Source organism: Scyliorhinus torazame, chromosome 7, assembly GCF_047496885.1.
Source record: "Scyliorhinus torazame isolate Kashiwa2021f chromosome 7, sScyTor2.1, whole genome shotgun sequence".
Taxonomy (NCBI): domain Eukaryota; kingdom Metazoa; phylum Chordata; class Chondrichthyes; order Carcharhiniformes; family Scyliorhinidae; genus Scyliorhinus; species Scyliorhinus torazame.
The window spans coordinates 248,006,187-248,031,948 of NC_092713.1; positions in this window are offsets into that span (position 1 = coordinate 248,006,187).

Genomic DNA, 25,762 nt, shown 5'->3' on the forward strand with positions numbered 1-25,762 from the left:
GTGTGTCCACCAGTGTGTGTCTGCACCATGATATACTGGTGTATATTATGACAAACACTACATCCTCATTCAACCTAAACAGTGAGTGGGATGCCGTGTCGAGCAAAGGTGTCCTTGCAGGCACGGATGACTGCAGAAGATGTGATGTTGTGTAAACGTACCACCTCCGGATAGTTTGAAAAGTAGTCTACAATCAAGACACAGTCCCTGCCCAATGCGTGGAACAGGTTGATGACGACCTTGGACCACGGGGACGTGACCAACTCATGGGGCTATAGGGTCTCACGTGGTTGGGCCGGCTGGAAGCGCTGACAAGTGGGGCAGTTGAGCACTGTGTTGGCTATGTCGTCATTAATGACGGGCCAGTGCACTGCCTCTCGGGCCCGTCGGCGGCACTTTTCCGCGCCAAGATGGCCCTCGTGTAGCTTTTCCAGGATGAGCTGGCGCATTCTATGCGGGATGACAATGCGGTCCAGTTTCAGAAGAACCCCACCTACTACCGCCAGATCATCTCTGACGTTGTAGATCTGAGGGCATTGGCCCTTGAGCCACCCGTCTGTTAGGTGGCACATGACACGTTGTAGCAAAGGGTCAGCCGCCGTCCCGTGGCAAATTTGGATGAGGCGTTCATCCGTGGCAGGTAGATTGGAGGCCACGAAGGCCACATGGGCGTCAACCTGGCAGACGAATCCCACTGGGTCACACGGAGTGTTGACTGCCCTGGAGAGAGAATCGGCAATGATGAGGTCTTTGCCTGTGGCATATACCAGCTGGAAGTCGTATTGCCGGAGCTTGAGAAGAATGTGCTGGAGGCGAGGCGTCATGTCGTTCAAGTCTTTCCATATTATATTGACCAGCGGGCGATGGTTGGTCTCGACGGTGAATTGAGGAAGTCCATACACATAATCGTGAAACTGAACCACACTGGTCAGAAGGCCCAGGCATTCCTTTCTATCTGTGCGTAGCACTGTTCCGTGGGGGTCATGGCGTGTGCCGCATATGCAACGGGGGCCCATGATGAGGCCTCATCGCGTTGCAGGAGCACTGCCCCAATGCCGGATTGGCTGGCATCGGTCGAAATTTTGGTCTCTTTTGCTGGATCAAAGAAAGCTAAGACCGGGGCCGTGGTGAGTTTAGTTTTGAGTTCTCTCTATTCGCGCTCGTGGGCAGGGAGCCATTGGAAGTCTGTCGTCTTCCTGACCAGGTTCCTGAGAGCCATGGTATGAGAGGCGAGGTTTGGGATGAACTTCCCTTAAAAGATGACCATGCCCAGAAATTGGAGGACAGCCTTCTTGCTCTCTGGTGTTTTCATGGCTGTGATAGCAGCCACCTTGTCTGCATCCGGCCGCACACCCAACTGGGAGATGTGGTCCTCAAGGAACTTGAGTTCCGTCTGACCAAAAGAGCATTTGGTCCTGTTGAGGCGTAAGCCCTGCTCACGTATGCGTTTGAACACACGCTGGAGGCGACTGGTATGCTCCTGCGGGGTGGTGGACCAAATGATTATGTCGTCGATATAGACGCGAACACCTTCAATGCCTTCCATCATTTGTTCCGTGATCCTATGGAACACTTCTGAAGCAGATATGATCCCAAATGGCATCCTGTTGTAACAATATCTGCCAAAGGGGGTATTGAATGTACACAGTTTCCTGCTGGATTTGTCAAGCTGGATTTGCCAGAATCCTTTTGAGGCGTCGAGTTTGGTGAAGAGCTTGGTGCGAGCCATCTCGCATGTGATCTCTTTGCGCTTGGGAATTGGATAATGCTCCCTCATGATATTGTGATTTAGATCCTTGGGATCAATGCAAATTCTCAATTCGCCGGAAGGCTTTTTCACACATACCATGGAACTGACCCAGTCGGTTGTTTCCGTGACTCTGGAGATCACTCCTCGGTCTTGGAGGTCATGCAGCTGCTGCTTGAGGCGGTCCTTAAGGGATGCTGGGACCCTGCGAGGTGCGTGCACCACAGGCGTGGCATTCTGCTTCAATACGATCTTGTAGGTATATGGTGCCCATGCCTTCGAAGACGTCATGGTGCTGGTCGATGATGGCGTCGAGTTGCGCCCTGAAGTCAGTGTCCTGAAAGGCAGACATGTCATCAGGAGAGAGAGAGTGAACTCTCTGAACTAGGTTCAACAGCTTGCATGCCTGCGCACCAAGCAGGGAGGCTTTCGAGGAGCCCACGATTTCAAAAGGAAGGATGGCTTTGCGTGACCTGTGCATCACTTCAAGTTGGCACGAGCTGCTAGCAGCAATGACATTGCCATTGTAATCCAATAGCTGGCAGGCTGATGGAAGGATGGCTGGCTTGACATGAAGGCTTTGGAAGTCAGACCACGCAATGCGATTGGCAGAGGCACCAGTGTCCGACGTATTTGGGACCGGTTGACCGTTAGGGTGGCAGACCACTCATCGTCTGGATCGATGCTGTATACCGACAGCGGCTGGTGTCTTTGCTTCGGGGACAGCCTTTTTTTGTCACAACACCAACGCGAAAAGGCGCCTTCGGGTCCTCAGTGTCACTGCTGTGTGGGAGGTCCGCATCGGACTCGGTGACCGTGGGTTGAATTGCCCGGACATTCCTGTGAGGCTGGCTAAAGTGATATGAATTGGCAGGCTGAGCTGCTCGGCAGAAGGCAGCATAGTGGCCAAGTCTGCCACATCTTAGGCATTGTCGAGATTTGGCAGGGCATTGTCGTTTTAAATGGGTGGAGCCACAGTTGCTGCACGTCGTAGCGCCAGCACGTTCACTGCGCCAACGCGCATGCCCGGTGCGGTCGTGCGCGGTGCGCGCCTGCGCATTACATTCTTCGACGTCGCCGTCCCCTCGTTTGGTGCGCACAAGCGCGGGAGTCCACGAAAAGCGTACAAAATGGCCGCCCTCATCCAGGCTGAGGCCCTGGAGTTGCTCAGTCGCTTGGACCCGTTCCGCCTCGTGGGGACCTCGCCGCGCCGTTTCAGCCGCTTGGATGTGGGAATACCGACTCGTGGCGTTTTCGTGTAAGACACAGGTCTCAATGGCGGTCGCTAGGGTGAGCTGCTTTACTTTGAGGAACTGCTGTCGCAGGGGGTCCGACTGAACGCCGAAAACGATCCGGTCGAGTATCATGGAGTCGGAGGTGGGCCCGTAGCTACAAGACTGCGCAAGGATGCGGAGAAAGGATTGGAAAGGTTCATCCTTACCCTGCAAACACTGTTGGAACACGTAGCGCTCAAAACTTTCATTCACCTCTACGCTGCAATGAGTGTCAAACTTGAGGAGGACCGTCTTGAACTTTGTTTTATCTTCATCATCCGCAAAGGTGAGAGAATTGAAAATGTGGATGGCATGTTCCCCGGCTGTGGATAGGAAGATAGCGATCTTCCTGGTATCCGAGGGGTCCTCCCTGTCTGTGGCCTCAAGGAAGAGCTGGAAGCACTGTTTGAATATCTTCCAGTTGGCCCCTAGGTTACCGGCGATGCGGAGTGGCGGTGGTGGCCTTATGTTGTCCATGTTGCAGGATGACGGAATGCTGGCGGAAGGCAGATCACTTGCAGGTAGGTCTAAGAAGTGCTAATATCCCTCAGCTCCTGGTATCATGTTGTGTTGGGTGCTCTGAATCCGTGGAACATACAGGTCACCAACACTTGAAATAGTGCAACACTATTTTATTGAATCATTAACTGTTGTAACATACTCTGACTGTGGGTTAACACGATACTAGCTTTAACTAAAGACCTTTGCCTTGTCCTAACTAGTCGATGCACTCAGCGCATGGTGAATGTCTGTGCTGCAGGCTGTGAGCTCTGTCCTCCTAGCTAGCTGCAGCTCGAATGAGCGGGAAATCTGATGCCCCCTGTCTTTATAGTGCGTGTGCTCTAACTGGTGATTGGCTGTGGTGTTGTGTGTGTTGATTGGTCCCACTGTGTGTCCATCAGTGTGTGTCTGCACCATGATATACTGGTGTATATTATGACAGAGGGATTCTGAATTCAGAAATGGAGGAGCCTCAGCGCTTGACCATGTCCATGAGGTACTTATTCCCTGTGTGAATGAGGAAAAGGACTGCAGGGAGGATGAGCTAGTTGACTACTGCACTGTGGTACAGGAGGCCATTCAAGCGGGGGGAGCAAAAAAACATGTGGTAGTTGTAGGGGATTATATAATTAGGGGAACTGATAGCATCCTTTGTAAGCAGGATCGAGAGTCCCGCATGGTTTGTTGCCTGCCCGGTACCAGGCTGAGGGACATCGCTAACCGACCGACTTAAAAGGATATTGGAGTGGGAGGGGGAGGGGAAGGATCCAGTTGTTGTGGTCCACATTGGGACAAACAACGTAGGCAAGACTAGGAAGGAGGATCTTTATAATAATCTTTATTGTCACAAGTCGGCTTACATTAACACTGCAATGAACTTACTGTGAAAAGCCCCTAGTTGCCACATTTCGGCGTTTGTTCGGGCACACTGAGGGAGAATTCAGAATGTCCAAATTACCTAACAGCATGTCTTTTGGGACCTGGGGGAGGAAACTGGAGCACCCGGAGGAAACCCACCCTGACACGGGGAGAACGTGCAGACTCCACACAGACAGTGACCCAAGCCGGGAATCAAACCTGAGACCCTGGCGCTGTAAAGCAACAGTGCTAACCACTGTGCTACCGTACAGGGATTATCAGGAACTAGGAATAAAATTAAAGAACAGGTCCTTGAAGGTTATAATTTTTGGATTACCACAGGAGCCATGTGCGGATTGGCACAAGGATGAGAAAATTATGGCAGTAAATACGTGGCTAAAGGAGTGGTGCGGGTAAGTGGGGTTCCATTTCATGGGGCAATGGCATCAGTATTGGGACAGAAGGGATCTGTACCGTTGGGACGGTCTACACCTAAATGGATCTGGGATGAATGTTCTAGCGGAAAGGATAAATAGGGTGGTTACAAGGACTTTAAACTAGCAAATGGGGGGAAGGGAAGGGTAAAACTACAAGAAGTGTAATGGTTAATGGGAACCAAAGCAGCAGGTCAGCATGTGAGGAGATGGTAGATGTTAATAGGGTGAACAGGCAAGGCCAGTCTAATGACCACAGAGGAAACGTAAAAAATCAAAATGTAAGGTGACTGTGGGAGTGAAAGTTGGTGATGAGGCTGAGTGTTATTAGAGATTAATAAAGACGGTCAGAATGTATGAAAAGTGTTGTGCACAAGAAAATCCTGCAAGGGAAAAACAAATCAGTAAGACATCTTTAAAAATCTTGTATCTAAATGCGAGCAGCATTCAGAATAAGGTCAATGAGCTGACAGCACAAATAGAGGCCAATGGGTATGATTTGATGGGGATTACTGAAAAATGATTGCAGGGGGACCGGGACTGGGAGTTGAATGTCCAAGGATATTCAGTATTCTAAAAGGATAGACCGGACGGAACAGGAGATGCAGTTGCTTTATTGGTTAAAGGTGACATCAAGGCTATATTAAGAAATGACATTGGCACTAAAGGCCAAAATGTTGAATCGATCTGGGTGGAAATAGAAAAACAAGGGGAAAAACTCCTTGGTAGAGTAATTTACAGGCACCCGAGCAATACTTCCAAAGTGGGGCATAATATAAACCAATACAAAATGAGGGCTTGTGAGAAGAGCACAACGGTAATCATGGGTGACTTTAATGTGCACATTGACTGGATTAATCAAATTGGCAAGGTAGCCTCAAGGGAGATTTCATCGAGTGTAGGAGGAATTGTTTCTTAGAGCAATATGTTATGGAGCCAACCAGAGAGCAGGCTATTTTAGATTTAGTATTATGTAACGAAGAAGGGCCTTGTCATTAAGGATCCTCTTGGAAGGAGTGCTAGAATTTCAAATTCAGATTGAGCGAGAGAAGACAGAATGCCATACTAGAATGTTAGCATTGGGCAGAGGTAATTATACAGGCCTGAGGAAAGAGTTGGCCCAAGTAGACTGGACACAAATAATTGAGGGTAAGACAGTTGAGGAACAATAACGGATGTTGAGGTAGATATTAAAGACCTCTCAATTAAAGTATCTTTCTGAGAGGAAGAGGAATTGTAAAAATGGGAAAAATGTTCCATGGCTAAACAAGGAAGTCAAGGAAGACATAAAGGCAAAAACTAGGGCATACCATACTGCAAAAGCTAGTGATAAGTTGGAGGATTGTAAGAACTTTAAGGTTCAGCAAAAGGCTACTAAAAATAAAATCAAAGGAGCTAAAATGAACTACGAAAGGAAACGAGCAGAAAACATAAACATTGATAGCCAAAGCTTCTCTAAGTATATAAAGAGTAAGAGAATAGCTAAAATAAATGCTCCCCTTCAGAGGATAATACTGGTGAGGTAATAATGGGGAACACTGATGGTGGAGACACTGAACCAATATTTTGTCTCTGTCTTCACGGCAGAGCATAATAAAAAATTTCCAAAATCTGCACTTAATGCAAAGGAACTTGGTGCAATAATCATCACTCGGGAGACAGTATTGAATAAACTAATGGAATTAAAAGCAAATAAGTCTCCGGGATCTGATGGCCTGCACCCGAGGGTATCAATGGAGGTGGCAGCGGAGGTAGTGGATGCATTGGTTATGATATTTCAGAATTCCCAGAATTCTGGAAGAGTCCCAGTGGATTGGAAACACGCTAATGTGATGCCCCTATTCAAAAATACATAGGGACAAAAATTAGGAAACTATAGACCAGTTAGCTTGACCTCTGTGGTGGGAAAGTTGCTGGGTTCAATCATTAAGGAGGAGATGACTGAATATTTGCAAAGACAAAGCTCTATCCACCATTGTCAGCATGGTTTTATGAAGGGTAAGTCATGCTTGACAAACTTACTTGATTTCTTTGAGGATGTAACCAGCAAGATAGATAATGGGGAACCTGTGGATGTGGTATATCTAAACTTCCTGAGGCGTTTGACAAGGTGCCGCATAAAAGACTGATCCAGAAGGTGAGATTGCAGGGGATTAGAGGGTCGGGATAAATGTTTCCTTCCCTGGCTGGCAAACTATAACTAGTGGGGTGCTACAGGGGTCAGTTCACGGACCACAACTGTTTACAATCTATATAAATGATTTGCAAGACTGACTTACTATAAATGATTTGCAAGCAGGAACAGAATGTAACATAGCAAAATTTTCCGAGGATACTAAAATAGGTGGGAAAGCAGTAAAGAGGAGATAAAGATTTTACAGACGGACATAGATAGGCGAGGAGATTGGGCCGAAATTTGACAGATGGAGTTTAATGTGGATAAGTGTGAGGTTATCCATTTTAGACAAAAAAAAAGAAAGGCAAATTATTATCTGAATGGAAAGCAGATTTAACATGCGTCTGGTCAGCGAGATCTGGGTGTCTTTGTTCATGAATCGCAGAAAGTTGGTATGCAGGTACAGCATGTAATTAAAAAGGTAAATGGAATGTTAATGTTTGTTGCAAAAGGACTGGTGTATAAAAGTAGAGAAGTGTTGTTGCAATTGTATAGGCGTTGGTGAGACCACATCTGGAGTATTGTGTTCAGTTTTGGTCTCCTAATTTGAGGAAGGATGTAGTGGCATTGGATGCAGTTCAGATAGGTTCATCAGATTGATTCCGGGATGAAAGGGTTCACGCATGAGGAGAGATTAAATAGTTTGGGCTTATACTCGAGTTTAGAAAGGTGAGAGGGGATCTGATCAAGGTAGAAAAATACTAAAAGGGACTGATAAAGTAAACGTAGACCAAATGTTCCCCCTTTTGGGACAATCTAGAACAAGAAGTTACAGATATAGGTTGAGAGGCGGTAGATTTAGAGCTGAGACGAGGAGGAACTACTTCTTGCAGAGGGTGATGAATTTGTGGAACTCGCTGCCCCATAGTGTGATGGAGTCTGAGCCATTAAATGGTTTCAAGGAGATAGATATAATTCTGACTTTAAAAAACAGGTAAAAGGGATATGGGGAACAGGTAGGGAGGTGGATTTGAGACCAGGAAGAGATCAGCCATAATCTCGAGCAGGCTCGATGGGCTGAATTGCCTACTTCTGCTCCAAATCCCTATGTTCCTGATTACCTGAAGGGTGCCAAATCTGTGGCCGGGCTACAGAGGTGCAGAGGTTCCTGAATACTCCATACCAATTGACTTTTTGATGGACTCTCTTTCCCCTGTTGTCCTTTGTAATGGTTGTAAACCCTGTATATAGTTTTTGTGTAGTTGGCAGTAACGGACTTGGGGTGGGGTGGGGGAGTGGTGGGGTAGCACAGCCCCTTAAAGTCACTGGCTTAGGGCCAATAGCGCGGGAGCATGCGAATGTCAGCCAATAAGGGGTTTGCACGGGCCATGGAGCAGCACCCTGGACTGTGAGTACCCTGAAGCCAAAGTGACTACTCCGCCTACTGGCGGCGGGATTCTCTGTTTCCACCGGCAACGCACCCCTGTCCATGTGTTTCCCGCCGACGTGGGGTGGTTTTAATGGGAATCCGGTGAAACACACGGCTGGAAGGCTGGAGAATCCTGCCATTGAGGTCTGTGCCTTTTACTTATCTACCTTTACATTCATCAATAAACCCTTGTTAACAACTGGAAGCCTCCAGTGTTTGTCTTGAGCCACCACAGAGGAATCATCCATGATGGTCTCTGAGATGAACTCTTGTACCTGGCTTTTGGACTGTCTAGACTGCTCCCCTAATGTGCCTATGAGAGAAGGGAACTCTCATTAGTGCATGGCAGGGCCTCCAGATAGAGGAAAAGTGACTTAGTTAGTTTGATGTGATGGATGATGGTGTTCTGGGACCTCATTTGGCTTATTGGCAACCACCTATCCCTCGGCACAGGAGCAGCCGAGTTCCTCCTCAACCAGCTGGAGGGCTGTCTCAAATTCCGAGATGACTTTCAATTCTGGCATTCCTCCGCCCATGTGGGATCTCTCTCATTTATTGTGAACCAGCTTGTCCTGCATTAAAACAGATGAAGAGAGCATAAGCAGGACGCATGCCCAGGCAGATGATAAGGATGCCTGGCATGTGTGGATGGTAAGTGGGAACAGGTAAGTGATGAGAAGATGACCCGCAGGAGAGATGAAGATGTGTGGGAGAGACCGAGGGTGGTGTCCCTTGAGTTGGCAGTGAGTAAGCCTCCTGTGGATGTGTTGGGTGCATGGGTGTGAGATTTCAGAGTGATGGGAGGAGTGACTTACCTTGGCAGAATGGAGGAGATCAATCATTCTTCTGCTGCACTGGATGCTCATCCTGCTCTGCAGGGAACTGGCGCTTACCAGTGCTGCCACCGCCTCCCATATTAGGTTCATCTCCTTGCTTGTTGGTTTCCCCCCTGTGCGGGGGTAGAGAACGTCACTACCTTGTTGCATGGCATCCAGCAGCCTCTGAAAATTGTGGGGCAAATTTCTTAGCAGCCATCCTCTGCGTTGAACCATGAGGATGTGGCTGGAGAGCGCTCGGGCCGCCTTTAAATGGAGTGCCCCCTGATTGAAGCTCTCAGCTGAAGGTAGGATGGTCGAATCAGAGCCTGCCCGTGACGGAGGTGTGTGAACCCCTTAGAGATTTTTTTTTAAGTCCCAAAATTATGATGCGAAAACCAACCCCAGCCACCACCAGGCTTAATGCTGCTTTTCCCGCCCACTCTGCCAAATTATAGAAAATTCCGCCCAAGAAGATGTAGACTACTGAGTGGGCAAACCTTCTATTTTATTCTTTCACAGGGTGTACGTTATTGGCTCAGCCAACGCTTATTGCCCATTCCTTATTGCCCTTGAGAAGGTGGTGGTGAGCTGCCTTCTTGAACAGCTGGAATCCATGTGGTGTAGGTTCCCATGGTGCTGTTAGGAAGGAAGTTCCAGGTTTTGATCCAGTGACTGTGAAGAAACAGCAATATTTTGTTCCAAATCAGGATGGAGTGCCCAGTTCTGGTAAATACTAACCCTCTGGATGTTGATCTCCTCTGGGGATTCATTAGTGGTAATGGCATTGAATGTCAAGGGAGTTGGATAGATCCTCTCTTATTGGAGATGGTCTTTGGTCACCTATGGCAAACGGAGTTCAAGTGGGGAAGTGTGAGGGCATCCACTCTGGATGCTAAAAGGAAAAATCAGAAAATTTTTAATGGTGAAAGATTGGGACTAGTAGAAGAAAGGGATTTAGACGTCCACGTGCAAAAATATGAAGAGGTGATGCTAAGCCCTACAGATATTTGGTTAGGGGTAAATCATGAGGTCAGGTTGTAAAGATTTAGTTCCCTCAAGTTTAGAAGTTTATGGGGTAATCTAATTGAGGTGTTTAAATTGATAAAGGAATTTGATGGGAGAAACTAAGTTCTCTGCTGTGAGAATCCAAAATAAGGGGGTGTAATCTTAAAACTAGAGCCAGGCTATTTAGGAACAATAGCAGGAAGCACACCATCTTACAAAGGCTGATGGAAATCTGGAACCCTGGGCGGGATTCTCCGACCCACGCTGGGTTGGAGAATTGCTGGGGGGGCGCGAATCACGCGACGTCGCTCTGACGACGGTCCGCCGATTTTCCGGTCGCCGGTCGGGGGCCACTCAACGCAGCCCCCCAGTCGGTGATTCTCCCCGCGCGATGAGCCGAGTGCCGGCCGAGTTCAGCTGAGCCCCGCCGGCATTGTTCTCGTGTGGTCCTACCTGGCGGTACCTCGCCGTTCATGCTGTGGGGGCGGCCTGGTGGGAGGGGAGGGGGATCCGACTCCGGGGGGGCCTCCACGGTGGCCTGGCCCGTGATCGGGCCTACCAATCGGCAGGCTGGCTTATCCCGGTAGGGGCCTATGTTCCTCCATGCCGGGCCCCTGTAGATCTCCACCATGTTGCGTCGGGGCTGGCGCGGAGACGGCAACCCATGCACATGCGCGAACTCACACCGGCCGTGGTGCGCATGCGCGGACCAGTAACGCCCGTATCGGCAGTTGGTGCAGTGTGAGGTTCTCCAGTGCCGTGCTGGCCCCCTGTGCGGCGCAGGACCACTGATCCTAGGGGCCAGGTGGCGCCGTCATAAAACGCTCCGGCTTTTGCGAAGGCATCAACACTTAGCCCCATGATCGGAGAATCCTGCCCCCTATTCCCTAAAAGTCTGTAGATCCTGACTCAGTTCAAATTTTAAGAACGGAGACTGATAGGTTATTTGTTAGTTAAAGTTTTTAAAGGCAGGGAAATGGTGCTATGACACAGATAAAGCATGATCTAATTGACTGACAGAACAGACCTGAGAGGTTGAGTGGCTTAGTCCTGCTTCAATGCTCCCTATGTTTTCACTCGTCCTTTAATTTTTTTTACTTCCACTTCTTTGTTCACTATCCCCCTGTAAGGCACTTAAACGTTTTTACACAAGGGGCACTATAAATAGAATTCTTGATGCTGGCTAATAACAAAGCATTCATTGAGGTATGAATGGTTCATTTGTGTTTATATGTTAGTGATTATTTTTTGTAATAATTAATATAACCTGCTATATTATGTTGTGTGGCAGATTAAATTGTATATCTGACCATTGGCATAGTTGAAATTTAGAGCACAGGAAAGCACTATTCAGCCTCCCAATTGCATGATGCTTCTTTGCGAGAATAAAACATTAACTTTCACTATTAATTTTTCTGATGTTATCCTACAATATTCCTGGTTTAGCAGATTTAGTATTAGTTGATTTCTTACTTTGCAGCACTCAGGGGCTGGGATTTTATGGGGCGTTGGCGGTCCTGCCCACCAGTCACAATGTCAAGACACCCCCTGCTTGACTGGTTGTGGAAGCACTGACTGGATGTTACAATCCTCAGGTAATTAATTGCTTCTTCCCTTTTAAGGGATCGGGTCCCACCCTCGGGAACTGCCACCCAATTGGAGGGCAAGGAGGTCTTTCAGTGGAGGGTGGACCTTGCTGCCAGATAGCCCATCACAGTGTGTCCAATCAGAAGGCCACCATACCGCACCCCCACCTCCACTACGCTCCCCCCCCTCATCCTCCCCGCCACCATCCGCCACTAGGAGCCCACAGGGAAGTCACTAGTGCATACATGATAGTCTCCCCAGGTGGCAAAGTCACCACCCGCAGCTGGTAAAATACCATTGGAAACACAAAAAAGGCCCTTAAATTACCTTAGTTGGCCCAGAGGCTCCATGCAGCACTGCAGCACAGTGGTTAGCAATGTTGCTTCACAGCACCAGAGTCCCAGGTTCAATTCCCGCTTGGGTCACTGTCTGCGCGGAGTCTGCACATTCTCCCTGTGTTTGCGTGGGTTTGTTCCGGGTGCTCCGGTTTCCTCCCACAAGTCCCGAAAGACGTGCTGTTAGGGAATTTGGACATTCTGAATTCTCCCTCAGTGTATCCGAACAGGTGCCAGAATGTGGTGACGAGGGACTTTTCACAGTAACTTCATTGCAGTGTCAATGTAAGCCTACTTGTGACAATAAAGATTATTATTACTAGTATTATCAGAAATCTCATCTCAGGCCTCAAAACTAATTTAAGTCTTCAGCGATGCAGATTTAGAAGGTGTCAATATATTACCAGGGCTCTCCAACATAATTCAGATCTTATTTTAAGTCATAGGCCTCAATATTAATACATTGGTGGGTACTGAGTTAGGTGGGTGCCCCAAGTGCAGGAAATAAATCTGAAAGGGTTGGATGCTCCAACTGACACAAATTTTCCTTCTGGATTTTGCATCTCCAAATTGCAAGATCAATGTGCAGCCTACTCACGTGACATGGGGCGAAATTCTCCTACCCGCCCCACCACATTTCTGCCCCGACCGGCCGGCGGGAGTCTCCGTAACACCGGCCGGTCAATGGGGTTTCCCATTGTGGGGCAGCCCCACGCCGTCGGGAAACCCCGGGCGCCGGCAAAACGGAGACTTCCGCCAGCAGAGAATGACGCCCATGATCTCAAGTTTTAAGAAGCTAGAAGGAATTCACAAAGGGCAATACCAACACCCAGATACAATGATGCTCCCTTCAATTACTCCTGTGAGTTATCAGCAGCCAGAGGGACACAGTTTTCCTCAGCAATGAGAGGAAGATAGTTACCAAGAAAGTGCGGCTGGAGATAGCGAAGAAGATGAACAACCTTCTTTCCCTGACTTGGCTGCAATTCAGGAAGATCTTCAATGATCAGATCAGGAAAAGTGAATATATTTGTTAATTCACCTTCATCCTCCAATCTGCAACATCTCCCCCAGCCCACACTCTATCCTACCAAGGTTCCTCCATCAGATAACAGCTCAAACACACATTTTCAGCAGTATCCATCTTTCACTTTCTCATTACTTCCTCATCATCCTAAGTATCACCCAGCACTGTTACTTACTCAATCCTTTGTAGTATCATGTATCTGTCTGTTAGTCACCTGCAACAAATTCAGGCATCCATCAAGTGAATATGTGACCATCAGTCAACAACAACAATAACAACGGCCTAGATTCTCCTTTGGTGACACCTGGGGCGAAATTCTCCGACCCCCCGCCGGGTCGGAGAATCGCCGGGGGCTGGCGTGAATCCCGCCCCCGCCGGTTGCCGAAGTCTCCGGTACCGGATATTCGGCGGGGGCGGGAATCACGCCGGCCGGTTGGCGGGCCCCCCCGCTCAATTCTCCGGCCCGGATGGGCCAAAGTCCCACCGCTAAAATGCCTGTCCCGCCGGTGTAAATTAAATCACCTACCTTACCGGCGGGACAAGGTGGCGCGGGCGGGCTCCGGGGTCCTGGGGGGGGGCGCGGGGTGATCTGGCCCCGGGGGGTGCCCCCACAGTGGCCTGGCCCGCGATCGGGGTCCACCGATCCGCGGGCGGGCCTGTGCCGTGGGGGCACTCTTTCCCTTCCGCCTCGGTCTCCACCATGGCGGAGGCGGACGAGACTCCCTCCACTGCGCATGCGCGGGAATGCTGTCAGCGGCCGCTGACGCTCTCGCGCATGCGCCGCCCGGAGATGTCATTTCCGCGCCAGCTGGCGGGGCACCAAAGGCCTTTTCCGCCAGCTGGCGGGGCGGAAATTCCTCCAGCGTCGGCCTAGCCACTCAATGTTGGGGCTCGGCCCCCAAAGATGCGGAGCATTCCGCACCTTTGGGGCGGCGCGATGCCCATCTGATTTGCGCCGTTTTGGGTGCCAGTCGGCGGACATCGCACCGTTTCCGGAGAATTTCGCCCCCAGAAGCGCAAACCGCAATCGGGTAGAGAAGCGCAGGTAATAAAAAATGCGAGGTTTACCCCGGCGCCGATTCCGACACCATGCTCCGCCTCGCTGGCAGCGATATCGATGTTTGTGCCTTGCACCGGTGGATCCATGCAAAACCATCGTATGCATGGATTTTAACTTCATTAGCAGCTTGGACATTTCATGCTTTACCCTCCCGCGATGCTCCGACCCTCTTAGGCAGGCGTGAATTGGTGCAAGTATTTACAAGCAAGGCATGAGCGCTATGGCTGTGGAGGGCGGGGGTGCGGGAGGCTAAAAACACACTGAAAAACTCTCAAAGATTGTTTGTTTGCTGGGGGATGGCTTCCCAATCTGGGGGCAGTAGCAGAAAGCAACTTGGTGCCAAGTCCATGTCCCCCTCGGGATTGGGTGGCCTGGCTCAGATCGCTATTGGAACACCAGGAAGGGATGTCAGCTGCATTCCTCAGATTGCAATGGACAATGGAAGAGTCTGTCCGTGTTCAATCTGAGGTGATAGCGTTGGATGGGTAGGGTGGTGGCCACCATGGAGACTTTGGTCGAGGACATCAGTCTTGCACTGATGCAGGGTCTGAACTCTATCACTGTGGTGGCATCTATCATTGTCAACACGAGAGGCTGCAGGGCACTTCAATTTCACTCAAGCTTTCCCATCTACTCAAAAGAGTCAACCCGGGCCATCGGGTACCCATATGCAGGAGGACCAGCAGCTTGACATCCCAGGCCATCCACCCAGGCAACTCCAGGAGTGTCCGGCCAATCCAAATACCCTCTTCCTGTGATTCCATCAGCTCCAGCTGAACAGTGTGAGGAGGGTGAACCTGGCCCCGCAGCAGGACACCCAACGCAGGCTAGTGCCCTCCATGTCTCAGCCCTCCAGAGGATGCCTGACAAAGTCATTACAGACAACAGGGCATAGCAGTCAGTAGGCTATCTACACCTCTGCTGTGAATATCGTGGGAAGAACCAAAACATAGCAGCAGGAGAAGTGAAATGAAAAAGATGTAGTTGCGCAATGTTGGCATGGGTATTAGCCACATGTATATAATGTTCACAAATGTAAATTGATTCACAATAATTTAATGTATCCTCTTGTCTTTGCCTCCTTCTATGATGAGCACTGTTATCATCAATCACGTGTGATACCTTGGTTTCTGCACCCACTTATGGCAATTGTCTCTATTCTGGGCCTCTTCTGTGCAGTTTGCTAACACTTCACCACAGTGAGTGCCCCATTACAACATAATTCTCCATTTCAGCAATGCCTTACCTTCATCTTATGTGTGTTTGTTGAATGGCCCTTATTCCCATGCCTGATGTTCATTCTTCAAAGCATCCGGGCAATGTGAGTGTCCTGAGCAATGATGCACTGTCATCTGGATGTTCATGGATGAAATCAGATGTGTAGCAATGCTGGTGGTCATGCTGGTCCATGGCGGAAAAGAGTTGTCCTAGAGGATCTTCAATGCATCCCGTTATCTCCTGCTGGTATCTGCTGGAAATGATGGCCTCTGCAGCATGCCTGCCTCATCTGGCTCGTGCGATGGCCTCTTCGCCTACATCCTTGGCTTCCACGACGTCATGACTATCAACGCCTTCAATGTCCTCCTCACTGGAGGAGACATGCAGCTCTTCCACCTCATCGTCTATCAAGTCCTCCCCCCTTTGCTGTGCCAGATTGTGTAGTGCACAGCAAGGCTTAGTAATGCTTATGGCAAGTTATCACAGCAGACCAACAATCTGTCTTCCAACAGATTACCCGGATTGCTGAGGTGCCACCCCAGGGGAGTAGCAGTAGCTCCATGGTGCGCAAATCTGCTGTTCTTTCTCAGGATGACATTATTCATTTTACCACCAGTGCCACTCTGCCAGCACCCTGCTGGTGCTCATCAGCCACCCAGCCCAAACTGCTGCTGTCCATGCCAAGGTGGTGCAGTCCAAAGCTGGACTTTCTCAGCCCAGGGGAGCTCAAGGGCATCCTGCAAGGCAATTTGCAGTCTCCTGCACTGCAAGTCAGCAGCCTTCCTCTACTTCCACCTTCTCCGCGCATCATCGTCCGCTCCTTGGTGTTTCCATGGTGGCAAGGTTATGCAGAATTCCACAGGCACTGATGCATCATGAGACATGCTCCAGAGTGGACTCCTTTAGGGCAATCCAGGCAGTCAAAATGTTGCTTGAGCATCCCATTGGTTCACTTGATGCTGTTTTGTGTGCCAACATGGCTATCATTTCATGCGTGATGCTCATGTCAGTGGATTACTCTTGCTGCCCAGCAATCACCCTCTAATTTGGCATGGTGGTTCGGATATGGAGATAACAATGGACTGGTGCAGAATGAAGGAATCAGGACACCAGACATTCACCAGCATGATATTTGAGCATGGTTACACACCAACTGCACTTTCAGTGAGTGAAGATTTTTGCAGCTGTGGTACATCTCTGCATTTAGATACAGTGCCCAAAAAGCAGTTAATGAAACCTGCACCAGAGGGAAGATCCTGGCAAAGCCATGAATATGCACACTCGATATATACTCCCCTTCTGGCGTAAAGAGCTTCAGTCACCTCCCCTATACAGAGTGGATGGCAAACTAGAAAATGGAAAGTGATATCGCCTGTCCTGACTTGAACGGATCCTGAAGTGAAAAAATTCATGGCTATGGTCACTTTCACAGCCACTGGCAATGCTGTCCTCACCCTTCTCTGATGCCGCAGTTCTGCCTGCAAGAGGCAAATTTTAATGAACGCCTCCCTCCTAAAGGTAGGCAATGCATGCTGTGTTCCTAGCTTAGTTTGAGATGAGAAATGTTCCCTGAAGACCCCCTGGAAGGATAAGAGTTCCTGCTGTCAGTCTTCTCTCCCTTACCCTCCACCCTGCTGACTCTGCTCAATCTCCCTGCTATGCTGCAGGCAACGAGGGTGGAAATTACACCACCTCAGACTGGGAGCAGATAGTCTGACCAGAACCCTTAAAATCAGAACCATGGCTGTCGCCATATGCAGCAATAATGTATGTAATAACATGAGTAAATTATGAGCGTTTCTGCAAACTCAGGCAGGACCAAGTAGAAATGAATAGCAACTTATCTCAAAGTATTCAATGATCACTTTAAATAGCACTGGTGGGGAACATTTCTGCTGCTGAACACGTGTAGCTTTGTTAAAGAGAGGGCATTAACTCGAGCTGTGTAGTTGAAAATGGCAGTGAGGTGTCAAATCAGCATATACACCGACAAAAATCAGAATCTACATACTCTGCATACTGTGGCACATGTTCCTAACACCCAAGCTAATGACCTCCCCAAAATAGTAGACAGCATTGATTTGCTGGAAATATGTGCTCATAGTGTGCCCACCATTTTGGATCCATTAGCCAAGATTGGGGCGTCACGGTGGCACAGTGGGTAGCACTGCAGCCTCACAGCGCCAGGGAACTGCGTTCAATTCTGGCCTTCGGTCACTGTGTGTGCGGAGTCTGCACGTTCTCCCCGTGTCTGCGTGGGTTTCCTCCGGGTGCTCCGGTTTCCTCCCACAGTCCAAAAATGTGCAGGTTAGGTGAATTGGCCATTCTAAATTGCCCCGTAGTGTCCAATAGGTTAGGTGGGGTTATGGGGTGACGGGGTAGGGCAAAGGATTAGGCCTTGGTAGGGTACTCTTTCAGAGAATTGGTGTAGACTCGATGGGCTGAATGGCCTCCTCCTGCACTGTAGGGATTCTATGATTCTATGATTTGCAATATAAGAGCAGAGAGGTTATGCTGGAGTTGTATAAAAACACTAGCTGGACCGCGGCTAAAATATTGCTCACAGTTATGGTCACCATTTTACATGAAGGATGCAATTGTATTAGAGAAGGTTCAGAAGAGATTTAATCTTTATCATCTAGCCATAGTACTAAAAGCATATCTTTCCATTAAAGAGGGACAATTTAGCATCTCGTAGCTTGAAGAACAACACTCTACAAGTGTGGGGCATGGTGAGGCGGCAAGGCCTCCATGAATCAATACAGCTGGTATGGGGACTGAACAGATGCTGCTGGCATCATTCCCCATCACCATCTCGCCATCTGAGCTAACCACTCTCCACACAGAAGAGATTCATAAGTATGTTAGCAGGAAAACTTTAGTTCTGAGGAAAGATTGGACAGGCTGGGGTTATTTTCTTTGGAACTGGCTGAGGGAAATTTAATTGAGGTGTATAAAATTATGAGGAGTGTAGATAGCATGGGTATGAAAGATTTGTTTCCTTTAGCAGGGATGTCAATAATGAAGGAGCATAAATTTAAATTAATCAGTCGATGGAATAAAGAGGAGTTGAGTATATTCTTCACCTGGAGGTTGGTGGGGGTCTCAAACCTGTCGCCTGAACGGATGGCAGGGGCAGAAACCTTACACATTTAAAAACATATTTGATTATGCATTTGAAATGTTGTAACCAACGGGGCTGCAGATGAACAGCTGACTAACTCTTTTTTGTTGGTACAAATGTGTTGCACAGAACGGTCTCCTGTGCTGTAAATTTTCAATGTTTCTATGAGGCTGCAAGCACTACCAAGCTGAACTTTTCATTTTCATTTTTCAAAAACTTTGAGCCATAATGCTTTGAGGATTGGTGTGATTTTATCATATATAGAAGTAGATCCATGTTGGAAGTGTTCTTTTCATCCTTTAGGTGTTGCTGGCAAAATGATTTAATCTGTGATGTTAACAACCCACTTACAGCTGAATAAGAGCCTCATTTATGGTACAGCAAAGTTGAGACTTCAAAATAAATCTCTAGGCTCCAGGCAACTTAAAATTAATATGCACTTCTCCAAAATCTAATTCTTAGCAATAATTTAATGTTGAAGATTACACCTGGCAGAAACAAGTTTTAAAGTGATTGATTTTCATTTGCAGTGGGCAGCCACTGATTGTGACTAAGAGCAAATGCTCTTCATCAATTCATGATGTGACTCATCTTAGATCATAGAATTTACAGTGCAGAAGGAGGCCATTTGACCCATCGAGTCTACACCAGCCCCTGAAAGAGCACCCTACTTAAGCCCACACCCCACCCTCTCCCTGCAACCTAACCTTTGGACACTACGGGCAATTTAGCATGGCCAATCCACCTAACCTGCACATTTTTGGACTTACTCAAATAGGAGTTCAGGAAGTGGGAGTAGCTAAAAGAGGCAGGCACAAAGTTTATAGCCACATCCGGCATGGTGGGCCATGCTTGTCAGGCCTCTAGCTTGGCTGTGCCAGAAGCATGCTAGATGGGAAGATTGTGATGTTATACAGCCTGCCAGACAGATCTGTTGCACAATGTACCAATTTGGACTGTGCAGTTATGGTTAATGCCTTCTCATTATCGCTCCCAGAGGAACATGTGTCCAGCTGTTTGAAGGACACCCTGACTAGTACAGTTTTAAAGGGCCAGGCCTGAACTTGTAGATGAGGTGCTTTTGACCTACTTTTTACAGCGTTGTGTTCTTGGAGAAGTTTGATGATTTGTTGGACTTTCAAAGGTACTGCTGCTGACATCCTTACAAGAAGGTGAGGAACTTTCTGCCTGTGTATAGAGAGCCTTTTGAAGCTATGGGGACTTACAGGGCTATAGTTGCAGTCCCTCTTGCACTACTGATGCGACCATTAATTCACTCGAGACAAGAGTAAAGTAAACCGTGGCTTTAATCAACTTAGAACAGTGCCTGCCTGCGACTGATACAATACTGTGCTCCGCCTACAGGTCGACTGCTCTTTATACCCACCCCCCTCAAGGGGAGGAGCCATGGGCGGAGCCCATACGTGTCCCAACATGTTCCCTATGGATGATGCCATACAATGGCCCACAGGTGGAGCCCACAAGGGCAACAGCATAGCATAGATGCAAATACAAAGGCAAAACATGGTACTGATACAATGGTGGATTATTGGGATAATACATTCACCACATTCACCCCCTGTTAAAAAAAATGAAGTCTGGCGAGGATGACAGGTTCATAAGTTCAGCCGGTCCGGCACACGGATTGTGCACTGTGATCGCCGAAGCTCTGGCGTTGGTGCTGGCCAGGTGTCGAGCTCATCCGTGCTGGCATCGGTAGTGGGGGCGCCAGTGCGGGTATAGAGTGGACTCCGGGAGCGTCTCTTCTGGAGCTTCATTCCTGTGGACCGGTGAAGGGGGAATGGCGGGCGGGAGACATAAAGGGGCGGGGGCCCTGATCATGGTAGGTTGGGCGGGATATAGTGGAGGGGCGGTGGTGGTGGTAGTGGTGGTGGTGGTGGAACCGGCAGGCGCCAGGTCCCGGAGGGAGACCATATCTTGTCGGCCATCGTGGTGTTCGATATAAGCGTACTGGGGGTTGGAGTGTAGTAGATGGACCCTCTCTACCAGAAGATCGGCCTTATGGCTCCTGACGTGTTTTCTGAGTAGGACTGGCCCCGGTGTCTTCAACCAGGACGGAAACGAGGCCCCTGAGGTGGGTCTCCTGGGGAAAACAAATAGGCGGTCATGAGGGGCCTCATTTGTGGCCATGCAAAGTCGGGACCTAATAGAGTGGAGCGCATCGGGGAGGACCTCCTGCCAGTAGAAACTGGGAGATTCCTGGACCGCAGAGTCAGTATGACGGTCTTCCAGACCGTCGCGTTCTCCTTCTCCACCTGCCCGTTTCCCCTGGGGATATAACTGGTAGTCCTGCTCGAGGCAATGCTCTTACTGAGCAGGCACTGATGCAGTTCATCGCTCATGAACGACGAGCCCCGGTCACTGTGGACATAATTGGGGAAACCAAACAGGGTGAAGACACTATGTAGGGCTTTAATGACGGTGGACGTGGTCATATCGGGGCAAGGAATTGCAAAGGGGAAGTGGGAGAACTCATCAATAATATTGAGGAAATATGTATTGCGGTTATTGGAGGGGAGGGGCCCTTTGAAATCGATACTGAGGCGCTCAAAGGACCGGGATGCCTTTACCTGGTGGGCCTTATCTGGTCGCTAGAAGTGTGGTTTACACTCCGCACAGATCTGGCAGTCCCTGGTCATGGCTCTGACCTCCTCGGTGGAGTAGGACAGGTTGTGGACCTTGATATAGTGGATAGGCCGGGTGACCCCCTGGTGGCAGAGGTCATCGTGGATAGCCCGTAGTTGGTCATCTTGCGCGCTGGTGCATGTGCAGCAGGACAGGGCATCTGGGGGCTTGTTGAGCTTCCCAGGATGATATACTATATCGTAGTTATAGGTGGAGAGTTCGATCCTCCACCTCAAGATCTTATCGTTCTTGATTTTGCCCCGTCGCGTATTGTCGAACATGAAGGTTGGTCGGTGACGAGGGTAAACCTCCTACCAGCGAGGTAGTGCCTCCAGTGCCGTACGGCTTCCACGATGGCTTGGGCTTCTTTTTCGACCGAGGAGTGTCGAATTTCAGAGATGGTGAGGGTGCGCAAAAAAAACGCCACCGGTCTGCCTGCTTGCTTGAGGGTAGCGACGAGAGCGACCTCTGATGCGTCGCTCTCCACCTGGAAGGGGACGGACTCGTCCACCGCGCGCATCGCGGCTTTGGCGATGTCCGCCTTGATGCAGCTGAAGGCCTGGCGGGCCTCAGTTGCCAGTGGAAAGATGATGGCCTTGATTAGTGGGCGGGCTTTGTCCGCATAGTTGGGGACTCACTGGGCCTAATACGAAAAGAACCAGAGGCACCTCTTCAGGGTCTTGGGCCTCTGTGAGGGAGAGGGAGTTGCAGAAGGGGGCGCATACGGTCAGGGTCGGGCCCTAGAACCCCGTTCTCCATGACGTAGACAAGGATGGCTAGCCTGGTCATGCGGAAAACGCATTTCTCCTTGTTGTAGGTGAGATTGAGGGTTTGGGCGGTTTGGAGAAATCGGTGGAGGTTGGCGTCATGGTCCTGCTGATCATGGCCACAGATGGTGACATTGTCCAAGTACGGAAACGTGGCCCGCAGCCCGTACTGGTCCACCATTCGGTCCCTTGTTCTTTGGAACACCGAGACCCCGTTCGTGATGCCAAAGGGGACCCGGAGGAAGTGGAAAGGGCGGCTGTCTGCCTCAAAAGCCGTGTAATGGCGGTCCTCCGGGCAGATTGGGAGCTGGTGGTATGCAGACTTCAGATCCACCGTGGAGAACACCCGGTAGTGTGCGATCTGGTTAACCATGTCTGCAATCCGGGGAAGAGGGTACGCATCGAGTTGCATGTACCGGTTTATGGTTTGGCCGTAATCAACAACCATCCGGAACTTTTCCCCGGTCTTGACGACCACCACCTGAGTTCTCCAGGGGCTATTGCTGGCCTCGATGACGCCCTCCCGCAAGAGACATTGGACCTCGGACCTAATAAAAGTCCTGTCCTGTCTGCTATACCGTCTGCTTCTGGTGGCGACTGGTTTGCAGTCGGCGGTGTTGTTTGTGGAGTGAGGGAGGGTCGACTTTTAGGGTCGCAAGGCTGCATAGGGTGAGTGGGGGCAGGGGCCCCCCGAACTTCAGGGTTAGGCTCCTGAGGTTGCATTGGAAATCTAGTCCCAATAGGAGAGGAGCGCAGAGGTCTGGGAGCACATAGAATTTAAAGTTTGCGTACTCAGCGCCCTGTATTGTTAGGGTTGCGGTAGTGCACCCTTGGATTTGCACCGAGTGCGACCCAGAGGCGAGGGAGATGGTTTGGTGCTCCGGGAAAATTGGGAGCGAGCAGCGTCTTACCATGTTCGGGTGAATGAAGCTCTCTGTGCTTCCGGAGTCGAAGAGGCAATGCGTCTCGTGCCCGTTAACCCGGACGGTCATCATGGAGCTCCGGAGGTGCTTGGGTTGTGACTGGTCCAAGGTGACTGCGCTGAGTTGAGGGTAGCCGGCGTGGTCGGAGGTGCTGGGGCGGCTCCGCGATGGCTGCCCATGTTGATCGTACGTGTCGAGCGGCGTAGCAGATGGCGGCCAAGATGGTGGCCCCCGTTGGTCGAGCGTGGCCGCCCGCGTGGGGGAGGATGACCAAGATGGTGGCCCCCGTGAGTTGCACGGGCTGTGAGGACTGGAAGATGGCTGCTCCCACTGATAGCACGAGGCTGATGAGGGGGGCGGAGTCGGCAGACACGCTGCCACACTGCGGGGTCTGCGGGCCTGTGAGCCTGAGGATCGGGCCTGTGAGTTAGAGTTCTTAGACCTGGCCAGGCAGACCTTAGCGAAGTGTCCTTTTCTCCCGCAGCTGCTGCAGTTCACGTTGCGGGCCAGGTAGTGCTGCCAGGGGTGTTGGGACTGGCCGCAGAAATAGCAGGGTAGCCCCCCATGATGGGCGGGCGGCCGCGCTGCACAGGCCTGGGGTAGTCTGTGGTGGGGGTCCAAGAGGGGATCGCGTGGTCAGCCGGGAACGCGGTAAGGCTCTGGTACGCTACTTCCAGAGAGGAGCCTAAACTTACCGTCTCATCCAGGTCCAGGACACCCTTTTCGAGTAGGCGCTGTCTCACGTAATTAGACCAGACTCCCGCCACGTAGACGTCTCGGACGGCGAGTTCCATTTGCGGCCTGGTAATTACATTTGCGTGCGAGGGTTTTGAGCTCGCGTAGGTAATCATCTAGCGACTCCCCGGGACGCTGGCAGCGAGTGGTGAGGATGTGTCGCGCGTAGACCTCGTTCACGAGCCGTACAAAGAGGCATTCGAGCATCGCGAGGGCATCTGCCTAGGAGGAGGCCTCATCGAATTGAACAGAGATTCGATGGCTCCTCCCCGTGCCTAGAGGAGGTTCCGCTTCTGTTCGTCAGCGATGGAAGGCGTGGAGTTGGCTGCGAGATAAGCCTTGAAGCATCGAAGCCAGTGCGAAAAAATTTATTTCGCCTCCGCGGCCTGCAGATCGAGTTCCAGTTGGTCAGGTTTGAGGGCCGATTCCATAGTTGCGTTTCAGTTGATTAAATTGATGCGACCATCAATCACTCGAGACAAGAGTAAAGTAAACCGTGGCTTTAATCAACTTAGAACAGTGCCTGCCTGCGACTGATACAATACTGTGCGCCGCCTACAGGTCGACTGCTCTTTATACCCCCCCTCAAGGGGAGGAGCCATGGGCGGAGCCCATACGTGTCCCAACATGTTCCCCAATGATTGATGCCATACAATGGTCCATAGGTGGAGCCCACAAGGGCAACAGCATAGCATAGATGCAAATTCAAAAGCAAATTATGGTACTGATACAATGGTGGATTATTGGTATAATACATTCACCACAACTACAACATGACAAGCACATGGCACACAGGCTGCAGAGGGGGGCAGAGGAAGGTTCTCAATAAGGCCAAACTCACCAACTGTCTTCAGGGAGAATTCATCTCCACCTCAGCCAGGAAAGAGCCTGAGGTGACCTCACTAAGAGAGTGGTAATTGAAACTGCCACTTCCTCTAACAGTCCCCACAGCTGCACAGCAGGGAAGGGGCAGCATCTAGATCACCATCTAGATCACCATAGTCCTCGATTTCTATGCAAGAAGACCCCTTCCGGGGTAGATGACTGTGGTAATACCAGGTATTGCAGTACCTAAGAGGTGAATGACCATTGGCTAGACCTAGGGGTCTACCATTGGATAATGTACATAGCCCCGCCCTGAGAGGGGGGGTATAAGAACCAATGCCGTCCCAGCAGCCTTCACTTTCTGTATCATTGCTGCTGGGTACAGTTCTAGCTGATTAAAGCCGATTAGATGTGACTCCTCTTTGTCTCGAGAGTATTGATTGTGCATCAATTTAATCAGCTAGTACTTTTGAAGGATGGATCTCCGCATCAAGCCGGCGTGCCTTCAGCTCAGCCCCCACGCAGAAAACTCCGCTGCTATTTTTAAGCATTGGCTGGCGTGTTTTGAGAGCTACCTCGAAACGGCTGCCGACACCCCCACGGAAAGGCAGAAGATACAGCCCGGTGATCGACCCCCTGATTGAAGGGGCGGCGAACTATGCTGCAGCTATGGAGCTGCTAGAAGGACATTACATCCGTCCACTGAACCAGGTCTACGCCCGTCAGCTACTGGCAACGAGACGGCAGAGCCCAGATGAGACACTCGAAGACTTCTACCGGGCACTGATTGTGCTGGGCCAAAACTGCGGCTGCCCAGCAGTGACGGGGAACGAGCACACGGAACTTTTAATTCGGGACGCTTTCGTGGCAGGTATGGCTTCCCTCGACATCCGCCGAAGGCTCCTCGAAATGGACACACTGGGCCTCACTGAGGCACGGGCCCTGGCAGGGTCCATGGACGTTGCGTACAAGAATGCACTCGCTTATGCCCCCACGCGCAGTGCGCCCCCCTTGGCTGCGTGGCTCCACGCCGCGGAAGCCCCCCAGACTTACCCGCTAACCCACAGACTTACCCGCTAACTCCGCAGGCCTGCGCGGCGAGACGGCCCGCTACCGCTGCCGGCCAACGCTGCTTCTTCTGCGTCCAGCTGAATCATACGCGCGCGCGCTGCCCGGCCCGCACTGTCACCTGCAAAGGGTGCGGCAAGAAAGGCCACTATGCCGCGGTCTGCCTGGCCCGCGCTGTGGCCACGGTCTCCAGCGACTACCAACAGCCTTTCTTCCAGGTCCCGGCTGTCCAAGGCCCACCACAGCCGTTCTTTCAGGTCCCGGC